The sequence below is a fragment of the Enhydra lutris genome, unplaced genomic scaffold (assembly GCF_002288905.1).
Source record: "Enhydra lutris kenyoni isolate GAN:26980312 unplaced genomic scaffold, ASM228890v2 scaffoldscaffold11, whole genome shotgun sequence".
In the NCBI taxonomy this organism is placed as follows: Eukaryota; Metazoa; Chordata; class Mammalia; order Carnivora; family Mustelidae; genus Enhydra; species Enhydra lutris.
The window spans coordinates 34,090,757-34,117,610 of NW_019154095.1; positions in this window are offsets into that span (position 1 = coordinate 34,090,757).

Consider the following 26,854-nt stretch of genomic DNA (forward strand, 5'->3'; position numbering starts at 1 on the left):
CAGAATGAGCCTATTACATGTGAAGGACAGGGTGTGGGGAAGTGGGGTTAGGTATGTATATGTGCATGGACGTGCCAGGGTGACTGGAACAGTAGACAGAATTGGAGGCAGACCAAAGTCCCCAGAGAGGTCTTTCCTCATAGATTCTAATTCCTTAGCTTCCCAAAGAGCCTTGGAGCCAGAGAGAAGGTCTGTGTCTTTGCTGTGTGTTTAGTTTCCACTGGGCTATTTTACTGTTTCCTGTTTTCCTCTCCTTCTATTTATTCAGGTTGGCTCCATGCTTGAGAGATGAGGGTGGGAGTCAATTCAGAGCCACATGCAGATGTCTCAGTGCTTCTCCTGAGACTTCCAGGCTGGGCTGGACATCTTCGTCTTTGCCAGGCTTTCCAACAATGCTACTGAATAGGGAGTTAACTACAGAACCAAACATGTCCCTTCACACACTCTCATCAAGTTCTCATGCCTACTTGCTTTGAGATGAGAAGTGCATAGTGGCTTTAACAAAGGTGACACAAAGGGGAAAAAATCTTTTAGAACCTAGCATGGGGGGAGCTTGGGTGGATGGCTCAGTTAGTTAAGCATCCAGCTCTTGATTTCAGCTCAGATTATGATCTCAGGGTGATGAGACCGAGCTCCAAGTCAGGCTCCACACTGAGCATGAAGCCTGCTTAAGATTCTCCTTCTCCCTCTCTCCCTCTGCCCCTCCGCTCATGCTAAACAAACAAATAAATAAATAAATACCTAGCATAGGAAGAATGCTCCACTAATATGTCTTGACAAAGCAGGATGATCTCTACATGAGCCCGCCCTTACATCTTCCACTAGTATACAGGATGCTTCTACCTCTCCATCACCATCAAGTACACCCAGTCTTTTCTGCCTCCAGGAAAAGAATGAGGGTACCTTTGTGTAGCCAAGGTGTTTGGAAAGAAACACATCAGTGCTGAGTACCTTCCATGTGCCAAGTTTTGTTCTTCACACTTAATGCACATTACCTCATTTTATTCTCATAGAAATTCTATGAGATATTAACACCATTGATGCTCAGAGTCAATGTTTGAACTCATTTGTATTCATCTATGCATTCTGCAACCATAAAATGTCATCCTTTCAGGGTGAGTGACACAACAAGAAAGTATGATTGAGTGAGAGGTTCATGCAGCATCGCCACATAAGTCACTGAGGCTCTATTTATGTCAATTTTCTCATCAAATAATAATGAAGGATAAAAAAGACCAGTACCTACCTCATGGGATAGCATTGAGAACCAAATGGAATGCTTGAAAACAAATGTGCAGTTACTCATAGAACATTAAGCAAATATTAATTATTAGGAGAAAGGTTTTGCATTTGGTTTTAATAGATTAGAAACATATGAACTACATATACATTACATGTTTGCCAATCCATATAATAGAATGAAAGACTAATTTTGTCCCAATATGAATACAAACGGATTCTGATCTTCTACAGTCAGCCTCTCATGAGCCCCTGGTTTCTTCACATCAGAGTTCTTAATGCAGTAATACCTAATGGCCCTTTATGTCAAGTATTTTAAATGACCCCATTTATTATTCTGAAGTGAAATTCACAAATAATATAACCTCCATGTACATATAATTTAAAATATACATATAATTTTAACAACCATTAATGCCCTTATAATATGTAGAATACTCAATATGTAAATATTCAAGCATAACTGCCCCAGAAGACAGAATGTAGTAGTGAGAAGCCTGCTCTCTACTTGCAATCACCAGGAACATACCAGCCACAAATAATACTGGTATATTTTACTGAGATTCAAACAATGCAATGGCATTGCTTTAGTGATGTATTTTTCTTAAAAAGATGAACAGTTTTTGGTGAAGTTCCAAATAAAGTACTATTTTCTGTCTATTTACATAATGGATGCTTTACTGGAAAATTTACTTAGTTTTAAAATAGTACAAGAACTGTTCTGGTGTTTGTACATAATATAGATTTAGGCTGAGGTAATTCTAAACTCACCCAACTATATGTCCAGTGCGACATTTGAAAAGTACATGGGAAAGAGGACAATTCTCTGAGGTGTGGGGTTGTCCAGTGCATTGTAGGTCATTGGTTGGCTTGTCCCATTCATTAAGTGCCAATTATGATGATGATCAAATACATTCCTGTGAGTTCATAATCACCTCAGGGGTGGCAGCCGCTCATCTTCCCCGCCCATGTTGAGAAGCACGGCTTTATGAGCTTTTTCACACTGCAGGCTCTCGCTGTTCTGTCTGAGTGTGGCTTCACTCCCCAGACGACCCAGCATCTCTGTCCCTCATCCTTTCTTTCTCTGCCTCTTATAATCTGATGCTGCAACATGACTAAACATATCTTTCTCTCTTTCCATAACTTCTTTACTTTGTTTGGCAAACTGGGTTCTCAGAACCACTTTGCTTCCAACCCAGAGCCCTAGGAGTGCTCCTCGAGGAGTCATCAAGGCATAGAACCAGGTTGTAGAACAAGGGAATGACAGAAAAGTCATTCAGTTCAACCCTTATGTTACAGATGATCGAACTGCAGCTTGAATGTGTACCCTGACTTGCCTGAGGTCCCACAACTAGCACGTGGTAGATTCAGGACAAGAACCTGAGTTTCACTGTTCCTATATCACTCTTTGTCTTTATCAATTAACCAAGAAACCAAGAAACAGATATATGTGTTAAGGTCACACAGTAGGGACTTTGTTAGGAGTGCCTTAAACTTCTGAGTTCAAGGTATGATAGGAGACACAGGAAATGGCATAGAAAACAAGGATCTGGTTTAACAAATGATTTGTTTTGCATTCCAGCTGTCCAAAACATTGTGCTACATGTTTCAGGAGATTCAAAGAGCAGCCACAGCTTCAGCCTACACTTCCTCTGGAGCACATGGTCTGGTAAAGAGATAAGACTCTACTGTAACACAAGGCAGAATGAAAAATGGACCACACAGAGAGGTACAAAGGCTTTAAGAAGAGGGAAGGGAATCAGGGAAGACTTCATGGTTGCATTTGAGACAGGTCTTTAAGGGACCCTAGGGATTTCCCGGTGGCACAAGAGAACTCTTGGGGAAATTCACAAAGATCCAGCCGGGAAAAAAAAAGCACAGGGAATTCCTTGGAACAAGCAGTTGCATTTGGAGCACAGGGGATTTCTAGAGGAGTTAAAGTGAGCAAGGTCTCTTGCGGCCAAAGTTGGGAATTTCTTGAAAGTCAAGCTCAAAGCCTTTTATATCAGTAGCAATGGGTGCATTATATTTTAATTGTCAGCTTACTTGACTGCCCTTCCCAAACCCTCAGTGCTTTCTAAAATGGACTGCTTGAATCATCTATAACCTCATTTCTCCTTTTCTTTCAGTCCATATCACTAGACTACGTTTTCCAGCCCTTCACAGTTCTGTCAATGAAATGTGGTAGCAGTAGTATGCACTACCTCCTAGTCTCTAAGCCTTCTTGTGCATACCTTATACACTCTTTTTTCTGCTGACAAAGTGAAGAGGATCCACAGAAAATCTCCAGAACTGTTGAAGATGATGAAACCGTCAGAGGGAAGGGCTAGACATCAAAAGTCTGTGTGAAAGAGCACACCCTCTCTGCGGCCCCAAATGTGGACTGAGCTATGACTCTATTGGGACCACTGAGTCCCAATAGAGTCATTGGGTGGGACCACTGAAATTTTGGAGAGGTAGGTTATAGCAGTTAGCTATTAACTTTATGTCAACAACACTGTCTAATTTTATCTCCTTATCTGTGGGGCTTTGTGCAAAGTAGGAACTCAATAAATTTTAGAAATGAATTAAGGACTGAATAATTTATTGAATGAATGAAGCCATGAACATTGTTGTCTTAGAAAACAACATACAAACAACAGTATAAATGTAGAATACATGGGAACAAAGAGAATATGGAGATGAAGAGATTACTTACAAGAAGATGAGACCCTGAATCAACTTAGAGGCAAGTGGAAGGAAGTGCAAAGAAATGAAAGCCATGCTGAAGACGTGCTCTGGGGAAAATTGGAGCTGAAGAAATGTGATGATTACAGTAAAGAGAACTTTCAAGGTTGACTCTAAAACTTCAAGTCTATGGAAAAAAAAAAGAAGAGTGGTACCATTGACAGAAATACGGAAATTAGAAAGAAGAGTGTTGGCAGAGTGGGGGAGGGCTGGTGGATGGGATGCAATAACACAAATGATAGTTCAACTCAGATGACAATTGAACACACTAAAGATTGTGCCCAGCAGGGAGCTGGAGGTGTGCATCTGAATCTTTAGCTCAGAGTCATGGAGCTAGGTATGGATGCAGACAACAGGCATATGGGAGTGAATCAAACCACTGAGGAAGAGTATAAGTTGGAAAATAGAAGCCAGTTAATACGGCCTAACAAGCCTAACAAATGGCTTACCAGTATGGGGTAGAAAAGAGAAGACATCAAATGAAACTTTCGGTTTTTTTATAGGTTTTATTTATTTATTTATTTAGAGAACACAAGTGGGGAGTGGGGAAGGGTAAGAGGGAGAGAGAGAATCTCAAGCAGACTCCCCAGTGAGCGTGTAGCCTGATGCAGGGTTCGATCTGCAGACCCTGTGATCATGACCTGAGCTGAAATCAAGAGTCAGATTCTTAACCACCTGAGCCACCCAGACACCCCTCAAATGAAACTTTTAAAGGTGGGGATGTGAAGAGGTGATCAATGAATGGAGGACCCAGAATAATGCAGATCTCTGAAAGCTACAGGAAGACAGATTCTCAACAGTGCCTGGCTTACAGAGTGGGCGAGGAGTGTGACTGTGCAGTGGGAAACCCCTGTGGAGTCACTGGCTCAGAAGAAGTAGGAAAGGATGGCGTGAACAGCATAGATAGAAAGACTCATGGATTAAGGGAAGGTGCAGGGCCCCCTGTCTATAAGAAGAATAAAGAACAAGATGGTGGATAAAACAACAAAGAGAAAGCAGAGGTGCTTAGAGGAAAGGCCAGGCTTTGATGGATCTCCGGTGGGAGAGCTTAGTCTTCTCTGTTGATCAAGGAAAAGGGAACCCACCGAGACTGAAGGAGGTTGAGAGGGGTGGGGACCGAGAGGAGGGAGGCCATGAGATGTAGAACACGGAATGGAATGGGAAGCCAACAAGAAATGAATGGAGGACAAGATCTGGAGAAGAGTTCAACATTGCTTTAGTAAAATGAGGGGGTAAGAGAGATAAAGCAGGGAGGAGAGTATGGTCTCAGAAAACTTAAGGGATGGAGGCCTAAGTAATGGAGGAGTTCTCGGTAATTATTAATAATAATAATAGTAAGAATAATAATAATGGCTAAGATTCTGACGTTAAAATGACATATAATATGCTAAACAGTGTCTATGTATTATCACATAACATATTTACAATATCCCAGTGAGTAGGGTATCATTATCCCATTTTACACATGAATAAGTTCAGGAACAAGATGGCTAAACCATTTGCTCAGAGGCACACAGTAACTGGCCTAGAATTCCCACCTAGTTTCATTAGCTCCAAAGAAGCTAATACCAAGCTGCCTAAGGTGATCATTATTGTCACCCAAGTGAGTTGCTCCATGGAGGCAAGACAGAACTCCCTGAGGATATGGAACTTGAGCTGTGCCTGTATGCAGTGTCGGGAGAATGAGCAATTCTTGTTGCAGTCCCTTGGCCTTTAGCAAGGAAAGGAAGTCCATGAACCAGGTGCTGGAGTCACTAAGGCAAGCAAGAAATTGTTATCGACTCTGGTATGTGAATTTCAGCTTGGCAAGGTTGCTGACAAAGGTCACAAAACAAAGGTTGGGGGAAGTGGTGAGAACAGGCATGCCATCCCCACCTTCTGTTCGGTGAAGGGAAAGGAATAAAAGAAGGACACACTGGTGAGGACTAGGAGAGAAATGGTACCTTCGGAGAAGAGATGGAAAGACGTACAAATAACTATTTGGAGAGACTTGTGAGTTTTCTGTTCTGTTTTGTTTTAAATACAGAGTATCCCAAGGGAAAGGGTACACAGTTTGAAGTCAGATGAAGAGAAGACAAGAGTTTAGGGCTCTATGGATAGGGATGAAAATAAGGGCTAAGGTGGAGAGAAGATAAAATTTGGAATTTAAGACTCTAGCTTTACTGGCCAGGGTTTGGGAAGAAGAGGTTGGGAAGGAACGGGGTGCCACAATGGAAGAGAAATAGCTAGAGGCAGAAATCAATCACTGCAGGAACTGTTGGTTTCACCTGATGACCACTAGGGGGAGCTCCAACCTATTCCTCACCTAACAATGAAGAGGTTCGGATGGGAGCCCAGGGTCAAATTCTGAATCTAAACACCGGACCTATGACTTGGATAAGACACTATTATTCCTGTTAAATGGAGATAATGAGGTGGAGATAATGACAGTCATTCCTAGGCTAGTTGGAAGAATTAAATGAGATAGTACCTATAATACATTTTCAAATGGAAGGCCCTGAGGACGTGTCCTCAGCACAGTGGGAGTAGAGGAATGTTTGGGGGCATCAAAAACAAGAGCGTAGGCACTATGGGGCAAGGGTGCCAGGGTCCTTGGTGTTCAATGTGGCAAGGAAAACTCTGAGCAGTTGTTGAATCTTTCCTTTAGGACATGCTCTTTAGGGACTATTGTTCTCTCCAGCACAAACATGTGCCTCACTCTTGTGGTGAGACAAGGTGAAGCTCTGTCAAGTTGAAGACAAAGTCATTGACAGAAATTTTTTCAGGTCTTAAGATGAAACCTTCTTTGGAGGAATGTTTTGCGTTCCCTGTGTTATCTACACAGCTGAGAGATGAGACATCAAGATTGGGGTGAAAATCTGAGGGAAGGGCCCACGAGTCTCACCAGCCTGCTTAGGACCTGGTCAAGGGTGGGCTGTGGCTCAGGCACAGTCCAGCTCCACGGTCCAAGGGCACAGCAGGCACCCACGCCTGGAATGTCACCGGCTGTGAAGACACTTGAGTTACACCAAAGTGATGAGGAGAAAAGCCAGTTCTGCTATTTCCACTTCCAAGTCTACCTCTCAGCACACTTTTCTCTCAGATTTTGAGGGGGCTTCATGCATATGCATTGGTTTGGAATCAACAAATCCAACAAGGACCTGGAGAACAGCAGGAAACTTCCTTGAAGTAACTACTTATAGGAACAGTCCCTTTGTGAGGGTCCTGGGCCCCCTCATTATCATTTTATTACATTTCTCTCCTCTGCTCCCTGAGGACTTTCTCTGGAATAAACATAAGACCAGTTACTTTAGAAATAAAATGTGTTTTTCATTAAAACTCTATTCTGGCCCCTCCAGTCCCAACAAAGCATTTCCTTCCTGGTCTAATTGGTTTCAAGTTATCAATGATACTGTTTCTCTATAAGGAGGTAGGACACCCCTGTGTCCTTCTAAAAGCCCTCCTACCACCAGTATGAAATGAAACTTCCCTTTGGGAAGATATAAGGAAAATACAAGAGGGAGGCTTGTTCAGAACGTGGAGAGGAAGACTTTCTTTATCCTTGTAGGAGTCTTGGTCCACATTCCTTCCTCTTAACCTCATCCAAACCATTCCCTTCCCCACCCAGGTACTCTCCTCAGTCCTGTCAGCCAAGGAATACACACATTCAGGATGACGAAAAACATGGCCTATTCATCTGCCCACATTGGAGGCATCTAGAATTTGTTCCAAGAGCAACTTACTGAAGTTCTCAACAGAGAAAATCCAAATGGATATATGACAAACCAAGCCAACCTCCATTGCACTCCTGTCCCAGCAAGAAGAGAGGCCATGTCTGACACAGTAGTCACACAGCCAAAGCCCTGCCTACCTTTGAACAAGGTCCTCAGCCCTGCTGCACATTACAATGACCTAAGGTACCCTTACAGCTTCTGATACCAGGGAAACCCACCAGAAGCCAGGACTGGTGTGCCACAGGGTCAGGGTACCTATATCTGAGAAAGCTCTCCAGAGGATTCCACTGTGCTGCCTGAGTTGAGAACCACTCTTCTAGAGCTGTGCTGCTTAATTCACTAGCAGCTAGCCACATACCACCTGTGACTACTTTATGTTTAATTCATTAAAATCAAAGAAAGTTAAAAATCAGTCCCAAGTCACACTAGCCACATTCAAGGGCTAGTGGCTAGTGGTTTCTCTGTCAGAAAATGCAGATACAGAATATTTCCATCACTTTCCACAGAAAGTTCTGTTGGACCGAGCTGTCCTAGAGTGTTAAATGTCACAGGTGAAAACACCAGTTTTTCTACCAACCCCTGAAAATTGCTTTTTCCAACTGTCTCACCCTCTCCCCAGGCTACAAACCCCACAGCAAAGTTCAGGTGTCCAGGCCTCCCCTGCCAAAAGGCCTCCTTTGCTTCTGAGAGTGCAAACAATTCTGAACCTATAGGACAGGAGCTTTCCATCCATCCATTACTACACTGTAAACAGGTTGTGCAGAGACTCCCTGGCCTTCCCCTAAGTCACACCACTAGCAATTGGCAGAGTCAGGACTTTCAACCAAGTTGGCTTTTATCAAAATTCAAGCTCTCTCACTTACTCAGCTCAACCACTCTACCCCTGGGACAACTAACCACATCAGAGCTTTTTCCTCCAAAAGGAAAGGCCCCTAAAATGTTCTCTGCTGACCACAGGATTTCCTCATTGACAGGTCTCCTTACTCAGCACATTCTGACCCCTCGTCTGTTACCACCTTCTAGGTCGGTACCTCGAAAAGTTTACATGGACTCATTGTGGGAAGCTTGCTTCGCAATGGCCAAGGGACAAAGGAAAGCGGCATCTACTGCTTTGTTAAGCAGTGTCTTTGAGTGGCTGGCAAGACTTGTGGGCGGGAGCCTTCTGATCAAAAACACTGTAAGAACCTTACAGGTGATATCTCTTCCAGGAATCCAGAGAAAGGAACCAGCTTAGGCAGTGGGAGGAGAGCTGGGGCAGCTCTGAGATGGGAGCTTCCAGAAGAAAGGACACAGGTTTGGGACTCCAGGGGTGTGTGACCATCTAAAGCATGTTAGTTTACTTTGTATCTTTAGTCCCCGGGGAAAGACACCTGAGCTGTTTGCCTGCCATCCGCTTAATTTAAACTTAAAAATGCATGCAAGCGTGAGCAGGTTTTTCTCTCACATACGTGTGTGCATGTATGTGTGTGTGTGTGTAAAGGATTGAGAAAGGAGAAAACAGGAGTTAAGAATATTTCTAAACATAATAAATGTCCACATGTTGATTATTTCCAATTATGCCCTTGCAAATCATCAAAAAGTTTACAAGAACATATTTAAGGGGTAAATTTGGTCTAAATTGATCCTAGTCTAGAACAAAATTAACTCACACCATGGTGGACTCAGGATAGGTATGGATTTCGTCCAGTATTCTCCATGTTGTTATCTTTACTTTCTTTTTTTTTTTTTAAAGATTTTATTTATTTATTTGACAGACAGAGATCACAAGTAGGCAGAGAAGCAGACAGATAGAGAGAGGTGGAAGCAGGCCCCCCGCAGAGCACAGAGCCAGATGTGGGGCTCGATCCCAGGACACTAGGACCATGACCTGAGCCGAAGGCAGAGGCTTTAACCCACTGAGCCACCCAGGTGCCCCTGTTATCTTTACTTTCTTAATGTAAATGTATTTACTTTGACCCAAAGTCCATGTCTGTTCTTTCATTTTGTTACTTCCTGGTCTGGTGTTGCTCAAACTGTAAGTCCTGGGACAGTAAATCTGCCAGTGGCCATAGAAGGGTGCATAGCTTCTGCACATGATGGATCCAGGCCTCCAGCTGGCCAGAGACTCTGCCTTTGAACACAAAACCCTACTCCTCATACAGAATCTCATCATTTATGCATGATATTTTTCTGCTTTAATGTCCAAATTATAATCTATATTACTATTTTATAATTTGGGGCCTTTTATCCTTCTAAGGCTGTTACCCAGCCCATGTTTTGGTGGTGGTTATTTAGCCTAATGGACCCATCTAGCCACAATCATGATATAAATAGATAAATGCACTTTGTTAATTTCCCCAGTCCTGCAAAAGACAGGACACCAACAAGAGCAAATAGTTGAGAGAGAGACACTGTATTTACTTGGGCCCCAAGCCAGGGTCTTTTTAAAAGCACAAATCAGCGGGCGCCTGGGTGGCTCAGTGGGTTAAGCCTCTGCCTTCGGCTCAGGTCATGATCTCGGGGGTCCTGGGACTGAGCCCCATATCGGGCTCTCAGCTTGGCAGGGAGCCTGCTTCCCGCTCTCTCTCTGCCTGCTTCTCTGCCTACTTGTGATCTCTGTCTGTCAAATAAATAAAATCTTAAAAAAAAAAAAGCACAAATAAGAACCTAAATACCAAGTTTAAGACTCCTTTTGCTATTGATGATTACCTGCGCCCCTCTCGTTGTTGAGGTAGAGTCGGATCATGACGGTGAGTACATGGCGAAGCTAGACACAGCTTTTTTTTTTTTTTTTTTTTTTGACTGAGATATCTCTGTCTGAGTTCATCTAGAGAGAAACGATGGGGCCCACCTGCATCAGGGGCAGTTGCACAAATCCAGAACCCCCTTACCCCATTTCAGGCATGACGCAGTAGGCGACTACCAGCTACGTTCCCCATCCAGCAGCTTCCTGCCTCCTTTTCCTTCATGCTTCCTCAGCCCGCTTCTCAATCCTGTAAAATAGAAGACTCTGCCACCTGCTGTGAGACATGGAAATGTCCAGAGCCCACTGCCATTGTCAACCCAGTGGAGTACACAGAGTGCCCTTTAGATCGTGTGCACAACTAGCCAAACCTGAAGAAGTTTCTTTGTGCCTTATTTGCAGGGACGGAGCGCGCTTGGGTCAGAAGTACGTGAGGGGGTTGGCTGAGCTTATGTGGGGTGGGTTCCTGATTATAATGCCAGTTGCCTGTGGGACAGGCGAATCACATACACATGATCCGATCTGATTTTTAAGAAGTGGTCTGATTAGTTCACTTGTTCTAACAACCCAATCAGATTGACTAGGTGGCAATGCATCAGTTTTGTGGTACGGCTTGAATCAATCTGAATGAAACTATTTAGTGCACATATAAACACAGCTGAATTCAGACAGGTGGGATGAAATCCTTCCTGTAAGCTCTCGAGTCATAGAAAATAAGACTCCTTCAATGGGGTCTCCCCTGGAAAGATTCTGTATCATCGGCCTAAACGGATCCTGGTCTCAATTCTATCCCAATGTCCCCGACTTCCCAAACAGAGTTTTACTCCTTTCCTACTTTCACTCAGCAGGACCCCCTTTTTTTGCATACATTGAGCTCCCCAATACGGTATTTATGATGGAAGGACAGAGGGCCAAAGGCACATGCAACACCTATCAAAAAGTTCCTTTCCATCTGATTATGAAATCTCTGACCTCTGACCCTGGGGTCAAAGCAGACCGATTATCATCCAAAATAAAATTGATCCCACAGGATTTATGCTGAATGGGGATCCTAAGAGATTCTTGGCTAACACCATTTGAGGAACAACTACTTCCTAACCTTATTCGCAGCCATCCTAGTTGCCAGCTAATGAAAGAGAGACCAAGCGAAAGATTGAAGATGATTTGGGACTTTTCCCTTGACCATCCCCTATGGACGTGTCTGGCTCTGGGCTCCTTGGACTTCACGCAAACCAAAAGTTGATATAATGCTCTTGATTAGGGTTTACTAGGGTATTTCTAATGCCTTCTTTTTTTTGGTTTTTGGGTTTTTTGGGTTTTGTTTTTTTTTCTTGCATCTCTGCAACTCTGTTTCCTCATCTGGCAAAGTGCGATGATTGAATTGGGGCATCTCTTCTGTCTCTTCTAGCACTGCGTGGTGCAATTTTAACAATACCTTCTGTTGGTATTTTCTCAGCCCATTAACATCTTATAAGGCAATTTTCTGTCTGTAATCTGTGTGGCTCCTTCTCTGTTGTGCTAGAAAAATACAGCCTTCAGTTCCTTCAGAAGTGTTGCCCTGTTAGATCAGACTCCCTGAGTCCCTCAGCCTAACTATGTTCATGTGTTAACTTAATACGGTTGCTGTTATCTTGACCATTAGATGCTGGGCCAATTCTAGATTCCCTGGGCGCAACGACTCCCCGTCCGTTCGAGAGCGAACACCACCTGTCAGCGTTCGATGTGGAAAACGCTGTTCGATGTGGAAAACTCATTGTCATGAGACAATGAGCTTTAACCATCTTGTGTTGAAAGAGAGAACTTTTCTTCCTTATAGTTCAGCTTTTATCAAGGCCTTAAAACGTAGCCAAGGCATTAAAGAGAAAGAAAGAAAAAAAGAAAAAAAAAAAACTTGGAAGGCTTTTTGTACTTTTCGTATTAAAAAAAAATCTCTCTCTCTCTCTTTTAACCATTACCAAAATCTCCTCCAAACACACAGACCCTACAGTATCCCCATTAAATTATATAGAGCGAGTCCAGCCCTTGACTGTCAGTGGGGCCCATCAGTCCTAATTTATCGCCCCAGGAAACACAGTACAATTATGGTAATAAATAATAATAGGATTCAGTACATGACAACATGAATGATGGAGCCTCTCAGAATTCATTTACATTGCTTTGTGTTGCAATCATCATGCCTGTAATGTAATGCCAAGCAAATGAGCCCCTTTGAATATTGTGCAATCTATTGCAAGTCAACTGGCACAAAACTCACTCAATAAATCATGTTCAAACACATGCCTGTAATGACAGGTAAATCAACAATGAAGTAATTGCATTTAATGTATTGAAATACTGGACAAAAAACAGTGACCTCAAAGTGACTTTTTGTAAAAGGTATGATATAGTTGCTACAGGGAGTGAGGTCCTTCCTAAGAGGCATTTCTCGCTTAGATGCACGTGCCAGCAGGGATGGCCTAGACCTTGATTTACCACCTCCTTTCTGCAGTCCTCACGAGACCGGGCTGCCAGACGCTTCACGAGGACGTTCACGACGAGGCTGAGCATCAGAGTCACAGGTGAAGGTGGAAATCACCCTCTCGCCCAGCAACCACTCCTCTGCCTGAGCTGTCAGCAAGCTCTGATTTTTGTAGCTAACTGGAAAGGCGAGCTGCTGTGCAGGAAAGAGCCCTGGGTCAAGAGTCACGAGGGCTGTGGCCCTAACTCCGGCTCTGGTCTGAACCAAATCACTGGATGACTCTGGCCAAGTCACTTTGCCTCCCAGCCCTTTGTCTGTAAAATGAAGTAATTGGACTGTCATCTCTAAAATTCATTGCCATTCTAATATTCTGTGAAGCTCTGATTCTAATTAGAGGTCTTCACTTTTAAGCAGGCAGAGAAGAAGGCCCCTCCCTCCCCAGCTCCTGAGTGTTGAAGGCACTGGTTTGAACCAGCACGCATCTCTTCGTCATTTCTGTTGGTTAGGCCAAGTGTATGTGCTTCTAATTTCTGTGAAACTTGGGCCTGCCCCTTTCTGGGCAAGCAGACAAGTCTGAAAATAGGGCCCCAGGGGCCATGTGGATGGATAACAGACAACATTGAAATGACAACCTTCCCCACATTCCCCATTGCCTCCACCCCGGCTCCCCGCTTCCCAGGGACAACGTCAAGAAGAAATGAAGCAGAGCCTCGGCGAAGCCAAAGGCCACTCAAGGAACTCTCTTGCTCTCATGAAAAATCTGATCTCGGCTCCGTGGCCTCCCCCACCGACATGCACTCCTCTCTATCCTTAGCTCTCAGTCCCTGACTGTTGTCAGAGTAGATCTCGTGGCCCCCATAATCTCCGGATGTAGGGATGTGGCGAGGTAGGGAGGAAATCACACTAAATTTGGAGTAAGAGGATCTGGCGCTAAGTCCTGGCTCTAGAGTTTATTGGACATGAGACTTTGTGCAAATCCCCAGCTCGCTGAGCTCCGATTGCTTCATCTGCGAAGTGATAATAATAATATTTGTGTGCCCACAGTGAGGTTGTGGTGGGGATGGCGTGACATAGAAGAGGAAAGCCTTTGATGGTTACAGAGCGCGATACAGAAATTTCATTTGTATGATGGACTGGGATGAAGGAAAAGCCTGAGACCTGCGTCCCGTGTTCTGCACTCAGGCTGTGCTTCTGACCACAAAAATCACCACCTTGCTGGCTTCTCTGCATGTTGTGGTCTGACTCTCCTCGTGATGGTGTGAGGCTGGAGTGCGGAGGGCCTTGGAGGATCCTGTTCTCATTCAGTGCATGTTCCCAGCACCTGGAACAGTGCTAGTAACTATTTATTGAATGAGTGAGTGAAGGAAGGTCACCTTTTCTTTTCTTTGGGGGATTGCAATAGAACCCTGATCTTGAAGATATTTTGAGAAAAAGGTTGTTTTTTTTTTTTTTAATATTTTTTATTTGACAAAGAGAGAGATCACAAGTAGGCAGAGAGGCAGGCAGAGAGGCAGGCAGAGAGAGAGGGGGAAGCAGGCTTCTTGCTGAGCAGAGAGCCCGATGTGGGGCTCGATCCCAGGACCCTGGGATCATAACCCTGGCCGAAGGCAGAGGCTTAACCTACTGAGCCACCCAGGCACCCCAAGAAAAAGGTTTTTGATACCACCCTCCCCCACCCTCTAGGCACAGCCTCTTGCCTCATTTGCTTTTCCTGCCGAAAGGGGGCACGTTTGAGCGGAAGGTAGTTTCTTTGGCCATGGCAATGGGAAAGCTTGTTAGGCCCACTGAAATGCCTTCTGAGGCCAAAGCTGCTGGTTTCCCAGGCAACAACAGTCCAGGACAAAAAAAAAAAAAAAAGAAAAAAGAAAAGAAAGAAAGAAAAAGAAAAGAAAGAAACAGTCGATTTCAAAGCAGGAAGGGATCTGGGAAGCTGGAAAAGCCCACAAACATGTCCATAGCAGAGGAACGTGGGGAGCCATGGCTAATGTAGCCATGATAAGCCCTGGGGTAAAAGCTAACAGGTTTCTGTTCTAAGTATCCCTTGTCCACAGGTCCTGTCCACCCTCTCTGGGATGCCATTCTGTCACAGAACCATGAAAGCTTACTCAGATTTTGCCTCCTTTCTCCTTCCTAAATCAGGCCCCAACTGTCTTGATAGCTCCCATATGATACACCCTGATTAGCAAGGCAGCGAGTGGCGGGTAGAACAAAAGACCCATTAACGAGGGCGGCTGGGCAGGAAGGCAAACCCAGGGGCTGTGGAAGGGGAGAGAAGGAAACAGAAAAACTCTAATTTTAGAAGATTGTTACCAGTTGTAGGATGTTAAAAGTGTTCCCCAAAGATGGGCACATCGGGGATGGAGGGACCCAGCTTCTCCATCTGACCCGATGATTAATGGGTGGAGGTTTGGATCCCTGATGGTAAATACCTACTGTGTTGATCTTGGGGTTTCTCAACACTGGGCAGGATTCAGATTGTTCCTGGATGCAGGACAGGTATTTGGCAGCAAGGGGGGTGAGGGAGGGCAACAGCTCAAAGCCCGTGCCTGCCACCCCTGGGACCCAGAGGTCCCTTCAGAAAAAAGGCCAGCAGCCAACTCAGTGCAGGGTTAAGGAGGAGCGAGATGGCAGCCTATGTCACACAGTCTCTTCGGGCTAAAGGGAAGTCCCTTTTGCGGAGCACATCATGACATTTCTTTATGGAGGCAGTGGGCTTTAGTCTGGCCAGTCAGTATGAATGGTTCTTAAAATACTCTGAAACACCCGCCCTGAGAAGGTGGCCTGTCTCCCTCACGTCCAGGTTCTTTTCCTTTTTTTCCACTCCCAGCTCTTGTCCCAGCCCTCCTCCCTTCCCTCATCCAATCCTCTCCAGAACTCGGGGACAGGAAATAAACTCCTGCCTCTTGACATTTTATTAGGTAGTTCCCAAGAGCCAGTGAGCTGCATCCCTGGCCGTGAAATGGCTCAGTCAGCTTGATTAATGACTAAGGGTCAACAACCATCACCTCTCTCACTGACTCCCCAAAGTGCACACACAGCCCAGCTGGAAATGAAGAAGAGAGAAAGGGACACCAGACAGCCCCGGGGGAACACAAGTATCAAGGACAGAGTCAGAAGAGCAAAACCAGCCTTCCCTGAGAGACCACATCCACCCCTGAGAGGAAGAGCCTCAACCTGCACTCTTCATCTTCCTTTCAGACAACGAGCAGGCCGATGAAGAGGCAGAAGGGGAAAAGTTTTAATCCAGAACCTTCTGCACATCGCTAGGGGAAAAAAAAAAAAAAATGATAGAATCACAAGAGGACTCCTCCCCTTGAAGCACACTTATATCAAATATGAAGACTGGGACGGGAACTGCCCTCAATTCTCTATTACCTCATCCCCAGTGGCACTTGCTAAGGAGAAATCAGGATCCATGGCTGCCCAGAAGCTCTCAGGTCCCGGGCGAGTACTGTAAAACATTTGTCCTGGTAGCTGACAATTGCCATCTGTAAACCAAGATGAGTGAAAGCAAGCAACTTGTTAACTTAACTAGCCAAAAAAACACTGAGCTGAATACTGAGACATATTTCCCACAGTGTATTCTAGAGAAATGGTCAATCTTGAAATGCCGCCCTGGAAATGTTAGTGTATTAAAGAGAGAAATTCTGCTTTCAAGAAACCTGTTTAATTTAGCCTAACTCAATATTTTCTACACTTTCAATCCAGGGTATCTCCCTCCTCCTATCTTCCCCCCGCCCCACCCCCCACCACACACACACGCACCTTTTTCTCTCTCTTTCCTTCCAGCTCTCCTTTTACACAAAATATATGAACATACTGTAGAACTTCTGTTATCCCACAGAAGAACACACTCTGAGATGTGCTGGTGAAGAGGGGGACATTTGGGTCCCAGAAGTTCATTATGCCACCCACCAGTTCTGAAACTTGGGCAACTCTTATAATTCCTCTGGGTCTCAGTTTCCTAATCTCTTCAATGGTGGTGGTTAAGGAGTGTGATTCTGGACAGAAATGAAGCCTGCAGTCCACCCAGTTCAAAATCTGGGGGATCCCCTGAGGCTGTTCAACCTCCCCAGTAGGGTGAGTCAGAGAAGGCAGCGGGGCGGCCCTATCTGGACAGCTTCAGTGGGAGACTTGGACCCGACGTGCTCCCGTCCCGGCTAGAGGCAGAGAAAGAAAGACCAAAGAACACAGGATTCTCTGGTAAATGAAAACACCGAGGGCCTCAGCAGGCGCTCTTTTGAGCCTGGCCATTGCCAAGGTAAAGTCATTCTCTTGCTGAACTAAACTTACTGAATAAGCCTCTTATTTGTTAAAATGAACTTTAAAAAAAAAAATGCATCACTCTCCATGATGGAATCAACAAAACATCTACCTCTCTTATTGAATACCCTCCCTCTCCCCTACTTCCCAATTCTGAACCAACCCACAAATGCACCCCACAGGGGAGGTGTCACCCGCCTTTACATGGATCTCAGAAAGAGCCTTTCAAATCCCATGAGTCTCTGAAGCTTTTCATTTGGGTTTGTCAATAATTATTAACCTTTCCTTTCCTTCTTTTTTTTTTTTCCCTCCACTTCCCAGCCCTGGCTCTGCTGCAGGCCCACAGTCTGGCTAAGTGTCTAGGTCATCACCAGCAAGTACTCTGTGCTCTTTTGAAAAACATGCACACATGTTCCGCCTCTTATTTCCTGAGTGGTCCCAACACCTGGAGTGATCAGAGTCCAAAAGAGTCAGGCCAGGAAATTGAGTTCTTCTCAACTCCTGGCTGGGTCGTTTAGATACTGGGGGATGAATGTGCTTTGCATCTCACCCTCTGCAGGAGAGACCAGGGCCCTGCCAAGGCATTCCCGAGACCTTAGAGCAGGCGGAGAAGGAGGAGGGGATGAGCCTCGCAGAATGATCGGATGGGGAACCGGACAACTTGTGATTTCACCCTTGTCTCCTACCAAGCAAAAGAAAACTAAAAATCACTCTGCCTCCTACATACACACACACAAAAGGAAAATTTTTTAAAAAGAGAGGGGAAAAAAAAAACCTGGAAGCATTTTTGAAGGCAAAAGTCTGTTTATTGCTGCCAAAGTGCTGATTTTTTTTTTCTGCCTCTGGCAACTATATGAGAATTGGAGACTTGAGTGGAGAAGAAATCCATTCACTTGTCATCACATAAAACCTCTGTGTTCCACAGAGGAAATGGCAAAATCTCACCCTTAACTGGATTTATGAATTCTTGCTGAGGGCTGCAGGGGGCGTGAGACAGGGGGTGCAGGATAGAGAAGGTCAAGCTGTCCTAAGTCCTAGGACACTCGGTGACCTCACTCTGCCATGTGAGGGAACGACGTGTCCTCCGAGGCCTCATGTCAGCAGAGACAAAGGCGGAGAGGAAAGAGTCAGGACGGGACAACCACAGGGCCCCCGCCCAGGCCAAGATGGACCCATTCCATCCCACATCACCCAGAGGGTTCCACTGAAACTTGTTCTAAACAACTAGAGCACCAGGGATTTTTTTTTTCCTTCCCCCTGGAGTATATCCCATAGCCTCTTTTAATAATGACTGGAACAATTTTGCTTGTTAGTAAAGTTGAGCACATTCAACATTCAGACATCATGCGAAGCACTGGACTCATTCCCTCCTCTTCACCTTCCCTTCGAGCAAGTTCTGTTCTTCCCCCTACTACCTGTCCTACTGGATTCATCCCCAGCCACGGAGCCAGTGAAAATGGCAGAGGGAGAGACTACAGGTCACCCAACCCAACCCCCGCCCCCCCTTCGTATCAGGTCAGATGTCCGGACCCACTCTTGACAGGAATTTTCCACTTCTTCCAGGAGCAAATTCTCTTTGTTACAATCTATCATCCTTTCTGATATTAAAGTCCAAGTGTGGCAGCTGCAATATCGCTGAGAAACCTTGTATCCAGTTCCCTGGAATTTCAAAGTGCTGAGGTCAAGATCCAGAAAACTGAGGACTAGAGGAAATTAGGTTGCTAGGATGCCGGGATTGTTTATTATGCTCTCAGCCTTAATTAGGTGTAAGGAACATCTTGTCGGTGTCCTGCCACATATGCTAAGGCTGTCGGGGCAATTTCACTGAGTCTGACAGCTTAAATCAGAAACAAGAGAGTCGACATGTCAATGATGGGGCTGGACATGATGGATATATTAAGAGGAGTCTGGAAAATTCTGGACTTCATTATATCGACTCCAGTTCTCCAAAGTTTCTGTCAAAAGAATTGCAGCCTCATTGGAAAAGCACCTCTGGGATCCGATTACATCCAATTATAGGGCCTCCCACAGCCACCTGGACACAGGAGGATTTCTGCAAACAGATTCATCGGTGGGGCGATGAGGGAAGATGAGAGCAGGGAAATTGCTGATTTCGCTATAATTTCTACAAATAGATCTACTGAGATTTAAGAGGTGCAATAACTTGACATTTTGGGTAAGCTAGAAACCACTTAAGAATTGGTTTACAGGTTGTTTCTTTTTCCATCTTGGCCCCAGGCTGTTTTTGAAATGAAAAGAATGGGATCATGTCCTAAAAACTGAGGTGGAAGCGAAGGCAATAAGAAAACTTTAAAGATGACAAGGAGGAAAGTGATAATCTTCTGAAAGTGTTGGAGGCACACTTGACTGAGGATGGCAAGTCTCTGGCGGGGGGGGGGGAATGAGGCAAGGGAGAAGGAACGCTTGCTACGGATGCACATTAGCAGCTTGGGGGGAAAGGCAGGGCGTTTTCGCCCCATCCCCAAGGGGCCACTCCCTGGAGGCAGCCAGAACCAAGACCCCAGCTACTGACACATCACCACGGGCCTGTCGTTTTAAGTGGAGAAGCTTTTCTCCCTCGGCCAAGGAGAGAAGAGGCACAGCAAACAGGGGCCCACCTGCTCCTGTCCACCTGGTCCCGCATTCCTGGTCAATGAAGTATGTAAATAACAAGGCCGAGCTCTAGCTCACAGCCTATGTGTGTGATGTACCGGCTCCGATCTAAAAATACGGCCCAGAGAGCACCATTACAAAAAGAATACCTCTCCCCCCTCCAACCCCTTTCAAGAGGAAGAGCTGTCAGTCAATGGTATGTGTTTAAATTGCTCAACTACAAGATTTTATTTATTTTTTTTAAGATTTGATTTATTTGACAGAGAGTTAGAGAGCACAAGTAGGCAGAGTGGCAGGCTGAGCGAGAGGGAGAGGCAGGCTCCCTGCTGAGCAAGGAGCCCGATGTGGGGCTTGATCCTAGGCCCCGGGGATCATGACCTGATCTGAAGGCAGACTCAATTGACTGAGCCACCCAGGTTCCCCAACTACAAGATTTTAAACGGCAGGCCTGCTGTATAGACTCCTGTCTACACAGTACGAGTGGGAGATTCACAGGGAGGGAGAATCTCTATAGATTTCGACAGATGAGAACTTCTAGCTCTGCAGTGGGCCCTCTCTCTGGCCATTTGGGCTGATGGTCTATATGCATTTTGGGGTGATCTGCGGCAAAATCGCTGTGGGCTGAAGGTGTAGGTGTTGCTTCCGAAGTTTATAGCGGTTTCCTGAGTTCTGAAGCCACAGATGAACGTTAGTGAAATGGCTGGGAAAAACAGTGGGGAGGGAAATGTACTCATAGATTACTTATTCAGGAAACGGTCATGTCTTTAGGTTTGTTTGTTTTGTTTTGTTTAATGAAAAAGCGCCCCCTACATTCAGTTGAAAAGCAACGGGTCATTTTTCTTTTTGTTTTTTTCTCTGCATGTTAATGCTAATTGTTTTTCCTTCTGTCTTGAACTGAATTGGATTGAAAACCTCTTTCTCAAATCAATTTGGAGGCAATGAATCGTCAGCGCTGGTGACTAAACTGCTCTTTTATCAACCCAGCAGGTGTGTAACAGTCGCCCGCTAAATGGCATTCCCTCCTGCGCCTCGTATAATCCCAAAGAAAGAAATCAGAAATATATGAGAACTCAGAGGGTCTCATTCCTAATCCCCTGTATATAGTTTTCCCTTTAAAGAAAACATGAAGGTCTCCTGACCACTGAGACTCTATGAATGTGGTAGACCAAGATTATGTCTATTAAAATCCCCCAATACTTCCCTGGTATGTCCTCCAACACTGGGGCAAGGTGTAATAATTTCACGAAGACAACACTATTCTTCTGTTGTCGAACTCAAGAACTATCCATTGAGCTCATAATCTATGTTGTGGCCTGTGCTAGATTCTGGAGACAGTGTAAGTTGACATAAGAGCTGACATGCATAGGTGTCTACTTTGCCCTCAGCACTGTTCTAACTGCCTTACAACCCTCTTGATCCTTTGATCAAGAGGCAAGTGCTATTACGATCACCATAGAGGAGGCATAGAGAAATGGAGTAACTCGCTCAAGGTCATACAACTTTCAGTGGAGGAGAAGGTTCAAACCCAGGCAGATGGCTCCGGAGTCCATGCTCCTGACCACGAGGCCATCCCAGAGTGCTGCCCTCATGGGAATCACAATATATTGGTTGGATGTTATCTAATCATGTAAGTGATCAGATATCTAAATATAAATGAATCATGCTATAAAATACCAAGGCATAAAAGCTCCTCAGACATTTGTTGAAGCCACATCTCATCCAAATCAGTTCCTTGCTGGTTAATATATGAAACGCTCAACCCCTGCCACCCCCGTCACCTCCCTCTCAGGAAAGTGGCCATCAGCTCTTCCATAGTTTCGATTATGTGGATTTCTACTCTGGTCACAAACAACAAGACCAGAAAGGAAACGTGTATTTGTTTTCTAGGACTGCCATAATGAGCTACCACAGGCTGCATGTCTTAGAACAAGAGAAATTAATCGTCCTCCAGTCATGAAGTCTAGAAATCTAAAATCAAGGTGTTGGCAGGACAATGCTCCCCCTGAAAGCTGTGGAGGAAGGAGCTTTTCTCAGATTTTTCAGTTACTGGTAGGCCCAGGCATTCCTTGGCTGTGGAAGCATAATTTTAACCCCTGCCTCCATCCCACATGGCCCTTTCCCTTTGGCTCTTCCCACTGTCTTCCCTCTGTGTGTGCATGTGTATGTGTCCAGATTTCTCCAAATGACACTGAGTCCCACTCTATCCAACTCATTTTAACTTGAAAACCCATGCAAAGATCCTATTTCCAAGGAAGGTCACAGGCTGAAGTCCTGGTGTTTAGGACGTTAACGTATCATTTTTGGCAGAATACAACTCAACCCAGAGCAGCAGCTTAGTGATGTGAACCAGGAAGAGGTGATCTGATTCAAGAATTCTGCCCAACAAGAGTGTGTCATCCTGGATCATAACTACTTGACCTAATTAGATTCTCTCTTCCAAGTCTGGGATTTTCACTGAACAAAAGGTAATATACCAGCCAATGACTGTGTCTGAGTCACTGCAGTAGGGACTGTGACCCCTGCTTTTGATGGCCTCAGAATACAGATCTATGGCCTCTATGTTTCTGGAGTCTGAAAGGGAGTGTCAAGTACTGGTTTCCCACTAACTCAGGTGGCTGCTGAGGCCCCATCCTGGGATTTCTTGCTTACTCCTACCCAATGTATCAATTAAACCAGCTAGCCAACTATTTTTTTGTCTTTTTATACAAGTTAATCAGATCCCTACCCAACCAATTCTGGCTTCTCATATTATGAAATTCATATTTAAAATTTATATACTATGAAAAATCATCCCAAGTTCATCTTCTCTAGCTTTGGCCTCTAACCATGCCAGCATCTCCTTATCACAAATGTAAATATAATATGTGCATATAATGTATATGATTATAATACACACATATTTATATATTTATCTATCTGTACACCTACTTATGCATACATACATACCTTCTACCTCATTTCAAACAGGATTTGTGGTGATTGCATTTATGAACGTAGGTCCTTGCAAGTAAATTACAAATCTCTGGTATCTTGCTTTGGTATCATAAATAATAATAGTGATAATAATAGCTTTTATTCAGTGTTTAACATGTACCAGACACTTTACTAGGGATTTTCGATACATTATCTAATTTAGTCTTTGCAACAATCTGGACAGGAAGGAATTATTGCACCCCTTTTACAGATGAATAAACTAAGGCTCAGAGAGTTCAATGAACTTTCCCTACATAGCATAGCTAGTATGTGGAAGATCTGAGATTGAAACCTGTGGGAACTACTGTAGAACTAATCATTTTACACTCCCTGTGCCTTAACCAGTGTGGTCTCATAGAAACCTAGAGCTAAAGGGGACACTTGGGAGTACTGGATCCAGCAGCTTTATTTTATTTATTGGAACACTGAGTCACCTGGGGTGAATCGGAGGGTTCAATAGCTCAGTTGTTGGCAAAGCTGGAAATGGAATTCCAGTCACCCACTTTCAAAGCTAATGCTTTTCTACTTCAATTCCAGCCCCTCTGAGCTGTATCAAGATGAAATTTCTTCAAGTGTTTCCCAGGTGGATGACTTCCCTCCTCTGTTCCCTACATTGAAACAGGGTCTTCCCATTTTAGATTATGTTGGTCATTTCAATTAAAATCAGAGGAGGTGGGGAGCCAGACACCTGTGCAAGGGTCACCATCTCTGCAGAAAATTTGACCAAGATATTTAGAAGAATTGAAACAAAAATCATTACAGTTCATAAAGGGTTCACCAGGAGCTCACGTGCAGACCTAATTAATCAGAGCATGCATGTCCCAAGCATTCAAGTTAATCGAGGGTTTCCTGGGCTTTCTTTGTATTGCCATCTCCCAGCTCAGATGCAGCATTCAGCTTCAAGTGGGTGCTCAGTTGATATTTTTGACTGACAAAAGCAATTAAAAGCATAATATACGCTTCTTGCAAACCTTGTTATTATTGGGAAGGTGTTTCACATATGTAAGGCAGTTTTAACAATCCTTTTGATTAGTCATTCATGTAACTATTTGAATAAACATTTCAAATCAAGTCAAAATAATCACAGAGGATAATAGCACTTACGGCGTTACTTAGAGAAATTGTGATCACAGTGTGTGATCTTTCTCTCTCTCTTTCTCTTTCTCCTTCCCCCTTTTTTTTTTTTTTTTTTGGAACCGAGTAAATAAATGTAACCCCTTTGCCTACTTTTTTGGTTTCAAAATGCCAAATAACTTGATGTTTTTCCTCTTGGTAATGAAGCCTTCTAGTTGGCTATAATAGGAAGGTTGAATGTCATTCCTTTAACTTCTGTGGCTTCACTAAGAGAAGGTCAAATTTCTCCAACAACAGAGATGAAAAGCAACAATTTTCAAGGATCTCTTGATCCTTGTAAAGGGACAAGGATCCCTTTGGCCAACACCAAACCCATGAAATGTAAGAGAAAGCCGAGTGGGCATATAGATGCTTGGGCACTGCCTACCACATGGCCACCTAGCCTGTCATCCCAGTCACTCCTAGTGTCTCCCAAATATTTTTGTCATTAATTATCATGAATGATCTCATACTTACCAGATGGTCTATTGACTAACCCATTTGTCATCCCCGGGGCATTGGATACAACTAATCCCTCCTCTCTTGCCTTCCTTGACGCCAGCCCTCCCAGGATCTCCTTCTCCATGATTCCTGTCTATATTCAACCTGCATGTCTTCCTGGGCATGCCCAGATGCACTGATGAACCCCAAGACTGCCCTCGGGTCCCATTTTCATATTCCAGTCTCACCTTGGAAGCCAGCAGCTGCTAAATACTCACAAACACGGCACCCCTCCAGGCCCTCTGCCATGTCAGAGACCCTCCCTCCTGCCTGCCTGCCTGACCCCCCTGGAGAGGTGTGGGCTTCCGCAGACAGGCCACTTTCCACACAACCTCCACAGACGTCCTCCTCTGCTGGGAATCAGAGGCCTCAGTCCACTTCTGAAAATGTCTTCAGCATCTTCTTCACCTCAAGAAGAGAATTCTAAATCCTCAGAACATCCTACAATCCTTCACAACCTAGCCGGTGTTTGCCTCCCTAGCACTGTCCCCTCACAACGCCCCCACCTCCACCAATGTTCCCACCATGAGGGTCTGCCTGCAGCTCCAGACCACATCTGGCCTTCCTGGTCTCCTTGGCCGTTCCTGTTCTGCTGAGCATCTTTGATTCCTGCCTCCCTTCCTTCCCACACCACCTTACTAACCTCTGCTGGCCCTTGTAAAGTGTCCTTCAAGCATCACCCTCCAGGGCATCTTCCCTGACCAACCTCCACTGCAATCCGAGCTCCCTGGTCTTTAACCCTTGCACTTCTTGTGCATATTTCTGCTTGGTCTTCTGTGCTCCTTATCAGAACACGGAGCTAGCTCACATTTTACTTACTTCTGTACCAACACACACACACACACACACACACACACACCTACCACAGGACACAGCACACGGCATGTACCTCATTAATATTTGAGGAATAAACAATGTGCACAGTCACACTGTAAGTTGTGAACCAGTCATTCAAATCCAAATAATTCCAAACCAATGATTTTTTTTATTTTTTTTAAATTTTTTTTAAAGATTTTTTTTTTTAATTTATGCACTTGATAGACAAGAACACAAGTAGGCAGAGAGGCAGGCAGAGGGAGAGGGGAAGCAGGCTCCCTGCTGAGCAGAGAGCCCGATGACTCCGGGCTCGATCCCAGGACCCTGAGATCATGACCTGAGCTGAAGGCAGAGGCTTAACCCACTGAGCCACCCAGGCACTCCCAAACCAACGATTTTTTATTAAATATATATTACCAGACAAAAACGGAGATATGTGCCAGCAAACTGACCTCAGTAGAAATTTTATATGTATATATCATAATGGGAGATTTGGGAGTTTCTACCATTACAATTTTAGTGATATTTTCCATAGCTTAATTATAGGAAGCCAATCTCACAAAAGACAAGTTCTTTCAAAATACTCAAATTTTTAAATTATTTCCCTCTATGTGCCACTGGATAGTATCAACACGGTACAAAATTCCCTTTCGAGGCCCAGCTGCTTTCTTCTTTCCGGTGGGTTGATGGGACTTGTGGAGGTAAGTGTGGATATGGACCCAGAGACTAAGGACTCCAAGATTTCCTTCCACCACCACCCCCCTTCCTCAGTTTTATTTCCATCCCTGATACTTGTGTTGAAAGACCAAAGATCTCCAGTGTTGGCAGGATGCTGAAGAAATGATCCAGTGTAGGACCCTGTTTCTAGGCAACAGCGAACATTTCCATCATTCAGGCTGGGGAAGTTCATAATATGCCACAGACTGGAAACTTTGCAGCTTGGTTTGAAAGAACTTTTCAGTGTTTATGCAATGGCTAAAAAGGAGCATAAACTCTACTTAGTGATCAGGAAACTTCCATAAAGGACGTGTCCTGTCTCCAGAAGGCATCTTTAGGAGGCAGTAATAGGTGGCATGACCATTTTTTTTGTGCTTGACACCACCCATCTTCTGCTTCCCTGTTGATTAACTCCTAGGCTAGAGATGGAAAAATGTTGTTTTCTAACCTAGGCTAGTTTTCTTGGCAGTATACTCGGAATTTTTAGGGTAATAGGAAACAAAAACACGAATACTGGATGCTTTGACCCATCCATGGAGTTAAGGAGACATTATTTACTTCTGTGCTTAAATGCTAGTCAAGAATAGTTTTATAATTATTGAAAGATTGTGGACCCTATAATACTTTTCCTTCTAATGAATGACTTTTTCTTGCCTGCTTATAGGTAGATGTGTCTTACCTAGACCCAACTCATATCTTTCTTAAGAAAGGAAAATACATGGGGGCCTGGGTGGCTCAGTGGGTTAAAGCCTCTGCCTTCGGCTCGGGTCATGATCCCAGGATCCTGGGATCAAGCCCCACGTCGGGTTCTCTGCTCAGCGGGGAGCCTGCTTCTCCCTCTCTCTCTGCCTGCCTCTCTGCCTACTTGTGATCTCTCTCCCTGTCAAATAAATAAATAAATAAAACTTAAAAAAAAAATCTAAAAAAAAAAAAAAAGAAAGGAAAATACATCTTGGAGTGACCAACCAGCTAAATGTTCTCCTATTTCACATTTTAACC